At 35.0% G+C, this 8031-nt stretch overlaps 1 pseudogene; it reads left to right on the top strand.

The window, feature by feature from the left end:
* The first annotated feature begins 377 nt into the window (after window positions 1-377).
* Window positions 378-2321, top strand: LOC120596014 (heat shock cognate 71 kDa protein-like; annotated as a pseudogene).
* The last annotated feature ends 5710 nt before the right edge of the window (window positions 2322-8031 follow it).

Here is an 8031-nt window from a genome sequence, read left to right as displayed (position 1 = left end):
CATGCTTCTGATTAGAAAGTTAAAAACAAACAAACAAAAAAAGCCTTTTGTATCAGTTAGAAAGCATATATTTGCTTTAAACCTATGATGACTATATAATTTATTATTTAATCTGGAAACTTTTGAGAATAATAAGAAGCATGATTAATAATTACACTAAGACAATAAGCACAAGCCAAGGATTTTCTTAAAAATGAAAAAAAAAAAGAAGAAGAAGTAAAAAGTTTTGTCCAGTATTGAGAGCTACATGTATGGCTCACAATCAAAATTAGAGAAACTGTCAATACTAAAATTTTGTAATTTGATAATTTCCCTCATTGAGAGTGGAGGTAGTTGTTCAACTCTCTCTTCTTCGAGTGGCAAGTACACTTAAGCAACCATGTCTAAGGGACCTGCAGTTAGCATTGATCTCCGCACCACCTACTCTTGTGTGGGTGTCTTCTAGCATGGAAAAGTGGAAGTGATTGCCAATGATCAAGGAAACTGAACTACTCCAAGTTATATTGCCATTACTGATGCCAAATGATCAATGTGATACCACAAAGAATCAAGTTGTGGTGAACCCCACCAACATGGTTTTTGGTGCCAAACGCCTGATTGGATGGAGACTTGAGGATGCTGTTGTACAACTTGATATGAAGCATTGGTCCTTCATGGTGGTAGATGATGTTAGCAGGCCCAAGGTTCAAGTAGAATACAAAGGAGAGACAAAAAGTTTCTATCCAGAAGAGGTATCATCTATGATTTTAGCAAAGATGAAGAAAATCACAGAAATCTGTCTTGAGAAGACTGTTACCAATGCTGTCTTCACAGTATCTGCTTACTTTAGTGACTCTCAGCATCAAGCTACCAAAGATGCTGGAACTACTGCTGGTCTCAATGTATTTAGAATCATCAATGAACCAAATGCTGCTGCTATTGCTTACCACTTAGGCAGAAAGATTAGACCTAAAAAAATATGTTGATCTTGATTGGGAGGTGACACTTTTGATGTGTCAATTCTCACAATCGAAAATGGAATTTTTGAGGTCAAATGTACAGCTGGGAACACCCAGTTAGGTGGAGAAGACTGACAACCAAATGGACAACCATTTTATTGCAGAGTTCAAGCACAAACATAGCAAGGACATCAGTGAGAACAAAACGGCTATCCATTGCCTCCCTACTGCTTGTGAATGTGGTAAGTATACTCTCTCTTCCAGGCCAGTATTGAGATTAATTTCCTCTATGAAGGAATCGACTTCTATACCTCTATCACCAGTGACCAATTTGAGGAATTGAATTCTGACCTTTTCTGTGTCACCCTGGACCATGTAGACAAAGCTCTTCAGGATGCCAAACTTGACAAGTCCAAGATTTGTGATATTGTCCTGGTGGATAGTTCTACCTGGATCCCCAAGATTTAGAAACTCCTACAGGACTTCTTCGATGGGAAAAAGTTGAATAAGAGCATCAACTCTGATGAGGCTGTTGCTTATGGTGCAACTGTCCAGGCAGCAAAGCTATCTGGAGACAAATCTGAAAATGTTCACGATTTGCTGCTGTTAGGTTTTACGCCTCTTTCCCTTGGCATTGAAACTGCTGGTGGAGCCATGACTGTCCTCATCAAGCATAATACCATTGTTCCTACCACACAGATATAGACCTTCATTATCTCCTTTGACAACCAGCCTGGTGTGCTCATTTGGGTTTGTGAAGGTGAGTGGGCCATGACCAAGGAGAATAACCTGTGTGGCAAGTTTGAACTCACAGGCATACCTCCTGCAACTCAAGGTGTTCCTCAGATTGAAGTCACTTTTAATATTAATGCCAGTGACATCCTTAATGTCCCTTCTGTGGATAAGAGTACAAGAAAAGAGAACAAGATTACCAGCAGAGTAACGACAAGAGTCTGAGCAAAGAACACCGAGAGCCTGGTCCAGGAAGCTGAGAAGCACAAAGCCAAAGATGAGACGCAGTGAGACAAGATGTCTTCTAAGAATTCATGTGAATCCTATACATTCAACAGGAAAGCAACAGTTGAAGATGAAAAACTTCGAGGTAAGATCAATGATTAAGACAAACAGAAGATTCTTGACAAGTGCAATAAAATCATCAACTGGCTTGATAAGAACCAGACTGCAGAGAAGGAAGAATATGAACATCAGCAGAAAGAGCTGGAAAAAAATCTGCAACCCCATCATTACCAAGCTGTACCAGAGAGCAGGAGACATGCCAGGAGGATTGCCTGGGAGCTTCTCCAGTGGTGGAGCTTCTCCAGTGGTGGAGCCCCTCTTTCCGGTGGTGCCTCTTCTGGGTCCACCATCGAAGAGGCTGAATAAGCCAGCTTTGAACATAGAATCAGCATTGCTCCACACAAAATATGGAAGAACACAAATTGATAGCAAATTCCTTGGCAGTTTTAAAGTTGAGCTGCTATATAGTAAATAACTGGGCATTTTTGATACTTGAATATGGAATATGTGCACAAGGAAAGAAAATAATGATGAACTTTATAAGGATTATATATTTATAAAATGGAAAATACAATATCTTAAATACTTTTATAAAATATGAAAAATAAATCTTAACCACTTCTTTTAATAGAGCAAAAGTTTCCAGCAAAGTCTGTTTTTGGATATAGTCAGAGTGATGAAGTGTTTCATTCAGTAAACTGACAACTAGGCAAATGCTATTTGTGAAAAGAGCAAAGAATTAATTTAATTTAGAATGTGGAGGGATAAACATTATTTTAATTCATAGACTTAGTGCCTATAAGACTTCCTTGAGGATTGCTTTGAGTTACTCTGTCATTTTAAGTTATTTTAGGGGCATATTTCACAGAAAATAAAATACAATGTTATATTATATTGTTATTATTCAGCTGGTATTTTTATCCTTGTCTGCCTAAAATATAATGAGATTAATGAGCCTATGTTTTGTCTTTTTTTTTTAAATTTCTTTCCATTGTTTATTGTCATTTTATTCAGCTTTACATCTAGAAATTTTCTTATGCCAGAGTTTCATTATTTTACATGTAATTTAATTTCTTAAACAAACATACTCATTGACCATTCTATGTTTTAGTTGTTGGGCAACAGCAGTAAATAAAACAAAAAAATCTTCCTTTATAAAACTTATGTTCTAATTAATAAATGCTTACTTTTTAATAATAAATCTATAACCAGAAGTTTTACCTTCTCCATAAAATCTTTCTTAAAAAAACTGGATCATACTTATTTCTTTCCTTCTAAACATTTACATTTAGTTTGAATTAGAACACAAATATGTCGGTTTTACATTTTTCTTAGATACAATGAAACATGTAAGATGACACTATATGTTAAAACTTTATATCTTCTCTAGCAGTGAACATCTCTGTACCCTATTTTTTATGTTCTCATTTATTTCTTTGAGATCAATATCTTAAAGTTAAATGTTGAGTTGGAAGATAAGTTCATTTCAATTGTAAACTACCAATTGACCATGAAGAAAATTACACAGGTTCCTACCAACAATTTATGTTAGTATTCATTTTCTCTCACTATAACCATCAGTAGTATTAACAAGCTCTTATTTTTCCTGTTATTACAAAGGGGGGAAAAAAATCTCATTTTAATTTGCATTTTCCTGATTACTTTTCATGATTTATTAGGCATTTGTATTTTTTCCACAAATTTCTATTTTTATCCTTCGTTTTTTTCTTTTAGGATATCTGTGGCTTACTTGTTGATTTAAAGAAATCTTTATTCATTTTGGACACTAACTCTTGAAATTTTATGTTGTAAATATTACTCATAGTTTGTGACTTGCATATTTAGTGACTTACAAAAATATATTTAGTATATGCTATGTTCAATAGTGTTTTCAAAAGATCTGTTATACATCGCTTTCCTTAAAACACAGTTCATATTCAAAGCATTAAAGGACAACACAGCTTATTTTAAATATCTTTTCAGACAAGGAGCTTCGTAATATAGTTTTCAGGACTATTGATCCTTTTCTGGAATCGTCTGAAATCAATTCTTTGGAGTCATCATTCCACATTACAGATGAGATAAAGAATTTCTATCTAGCTTTAAAAAAAATTATAAATACATATCCTTAAAAATTGCCCCCCAAACTGGATAGCATCTTACTCCACCTCCACTTAGATGTTGTCAATATAACATCTTAGGAATTCTATTATGTGACATATTTTCAAGGAACTAATATATTTTAAGAAACTTTAAAACTATTGGGTTCTTTGACAATGTATTTCCCAAGTCAAATTGCTACACCTTCCATCCCTTCCAAAGCTGTCCTGCTTAACAGATCATTAAAATATCTATTTCATGGATAGTTTTCTGTCCCTCTGAGTTTAACTCCCTATTAATCCAATTCTATACCCTGTTACAATTAAAATCCACTTTATTTTCTGTCCACAAAACTTGCAACAATACTTCTACATCAAAGCCTACACTGCCTCAGATTCCATCTAGAAAATGACAGGAGCGGGCCAGGCCGGGTTCTGCATATATTGCCCAATTGTTAAATATCATATGATTGTGTTGTTTCCCCAAATTAATCGCAACTCAGGCTTTCTTTTTTCCCTTCCCTTTTCTTTTCTTTCTCTTTTTTACTATTTCTTTTCTCTTTCCTGCTTCATTTCCTTCTTGTTTGCTTTCTTTCCTTCTTGTTTGCTTGCTTGCTTTCTTTCTCTTCCTTCCTTCCTTCCTTCCTTCTTCCATTTCATTCCTTCCTTCAGCTATCTCCTCCCTCCCTCCCTCACTCTTCCTTCCTTCCTTCCTTCATCCTTCCTTCCCTTCCTTCATTCCATTCCTTCTCATTTCCTTCATTCAGCCCTATTTCCATTTCCTTCCTTCCTTCCTTTCTTCTTTTTCCTCTTCCTCTTCTTTTCCTCCTCTTCCTTCTCCTTCTCTCTCTTTCTCTCCACACCTCCTTCAATTCAGTCTGTGATTCATGTACCGACCACACGACCAATATACAAGTTCTACAGTAGTCCACAAATAAGAGCCAAGATAAATAAGAGCTGGGCCACTAGAGCTCCAGTAGAGAAAACACATGGAAGCCAGATACACTCATAAATATCCTCTCTAAATTTCATTTTTTACTGTATTAAAAACTCTACTTTTATATGTTATACATTTAGGAAGTTAACCGCAACTCATTCTTGGATGTATATAATTGATATCGGTCATGTCATCTACTTTTGGAGGCAACATTGTCAATTCATGCAGGTAAAATAAATAACTTTCAGTGCCTATTTTACATGAAAATTTGCATTTTGTTTCAACAATGCAACTTATTTCATATACTAGGAATGTTTGTTAACATTAATCATTGTTTTTTCTTAACGTTCTAATTATCAAAAGTTGTTCACTAAAAGCTCTCTTTCCAGGCTGACCAAATTGTGAATTTTAACTCTAACTTAGAAATGACTGAGAGTCTTCTTGTTTCTGAACATGCTATATAACGTTACACTAAATTGTGTTATTGAATTTCACAACTGAACTCTAATTTTCAAAGTGCAATCTTTAATTTCTTTTTCACTCCTTTTCCAAGATTTTTGGAATTACTTCAAAGCTGCACAATTCTTAATAACCTTTGTCATCTGTATCACCTGAGAACATCACCAACTGTCTGAGGTCTTTTCTCTCTCTTTCTCTTTCTCTCTCTCTCTGTCACACACACACACACACACACACACACATACACACACACACACTCTTCTCCATAGAAACAACTCTAAGAAATTATAAGGCATGAAATATATAACACTATGAAAAATAGTCACCCTACACTGAACATTAATAAAAATACTTATGAAAAACAAAAATGTAGACCAATATTAGATCCTACGGTTTTGTTTGAAATCCCAGTATAGCTTTGTATAATTTATTCCCACTATTTAAGTTCAAATTTTTCTATAATTTGTTTATATACCATTAGCATCATTGTTTATTTTTTGTTGCAGACAACTGGATAAGGAACTTCCTTTAATATAGACATGTATTCCTTTCTTTGTTATTGCTTAAGAGACTCAAATTATTCAAGAGTATCACAAAATATACTTTAATTAATATCAAAAATTATGAATTTATTCATGCATATTTATATGAATATACTACATAATATAATTTTAAAACTTCCAAGTAAATTGCAGCCCCCCAAATTAAACCAAATAATCACTAAAAGATTTTCCCATTTCAGTCTCCTCTGGAAGTATCCAGTTCCAACTATTCAAATCTTTCTTCTCAGATTCTTCCAGCCATGAAACTAGGTCCCACTTGCATTCTACCCAATTACAAAAGCTCGGAAGCTCTATTCCGGGTGAGAGGCCATGCTAGTATTATAGTAGTATTGTCTGTATTAACACTGTCCCAGATGAGGTCTAGAGTATGACATTAACTCTTCACAGTTCTTAAACTAAGTTGTTCGCTTCCTATTTAATTCCCAGTAACAGTTACGGGCAGATGCTAAAATGAATCACAGGTATGTTACTAAAGCAAAAGGATTTTAAGAAACTTGCCTAAGTTTACTCGACTAGGAAGTAGCAGCCTGCCTCCACCTCCTATCAGTGGTTATATCACAGACTTTGAGAGGTAAAAGGAATTTGAAAACCTTTTTAAAGATGATACTGAAAGTAGCTCACCTACCTTGCTAGGGTCTTCTGGCTCCTGGTTCAGTAGCATCCGATACTATGTGGTCGAAGTAACAGGAGAAGAAGAGCTTTACTAAAGCATAATAATCAAAACTTCAAGTGGTTGAAAAGATGTTAAAAATTGTCATACACTTTTTCGTAGTAACTTGAATTTTCGCAAATTATACTTTGATGCATTATGAGGAAGTTCAAAGTTGTTAAAGGTTTCTGAGACATATTTACCATAATTCTTTCACCAATAATAGGGCACAGGCTTTGATAATGTTTGAATCCAAAAAAAAAAAAAATCTGTGGTCATTAAACATTTTTTTCTAAAAATTAAAATTTTAAAGTTCAAAAGTATCCCTTTAAGGACCATATGTGAATATCATTGCTCATTTAAAGTCTTGCCCTTTAAATAGATAATAACACCAAGATTCGTGTTTGGAGAGTGCTTTTTATATGCACATTACTAAACAAGTGCTAGTTGAACTGAACTAAAAATCAATTTTACTACATTAATATCCAGTCCAGGTGGTACAGTTTCCAAGCTACACAACTTTCAGTAAACACTGTTTGACAAATGTAATTAACGGATAATTCTATTTTTACTAAATCTTGTCATGATCATTAAGGAATACATATGTGTAAGATTACTGTTCCTGCTATCTATTGTTGCAAAACAAACTTCCTCAAGATCAATGACATTAAAAAAGTCATTTTGTTATCTCAGATTTGTGGGGCAGGAATTCAGATGGTGAAGTAAGGATGGCTGTGTCTGCTCCACAAGGACTTGATTCTCAACTGGCTTTGTCTAGGAGCTTCTTCATTCTCATATCTGACACCTACACTGGAATGACTCAAAGTCTGGGCCTAGCTGAGGTTGTTGACTGAGGCACTGAGTTGCTACTTCTCCATGTACTTGCGTTTCTCATAACATGGGAGCCAGGCTCTGAGAAAAACAGTTCTGAGCAAGTATTCTAAACGAAACAGGTGGAAACTGGCTAGCCTTTCCTGACCTAGACTCAGAAGTCACAGAGCATCTTTTCATTGTACTCTGCTGGTCAGACAGCCAAGATACCCTGTCCAGATTCCAAAGGAGTACAAATGTCTCCTCTTCTTGATTGGGAATTGTCAAGTACATATTTCAGAAAAGCATGTGAGATATGAGATTTTGTAGCCATCTTTAGAAAATGCAATTTTTCATAATTATATATTCAATTTCTTGTTCCAATTATCTTTCACAGATCTTTTAGTTGCTCCACCACCATGCTCCTCATGTCAGAACCTCTTGGGCTCCCCTAGTCAGCCTGACTTTCTCTTCTTCTCCTAATTGCTTTGCTCTTTCTCACCATTATACTGTATTAATTACTTTAACTGCCAAGCCTAAATCATTCTCAGTTTTCTCT

The sequence above is a fragment of the Pteropus medius genome, unplaced genomic scaffold, assembly GCF_902729225.1.
Source record: "Pteropus medius unplaced genomic scaffold, Ma_sr-lr_union100, whole genome shotgun sequence".
Lineage (NCBI taxonomy): Eukaryota > Metazoa > Chordata > Mammalia > Chiroptera > Pteropodidae > Pteropus > Pteropus medius.
The sequence above is the reverse complement of the archived record's forward strand: the minus strand, read 5'-3'. Positions and strand labels throughout refer to the sequence as shown.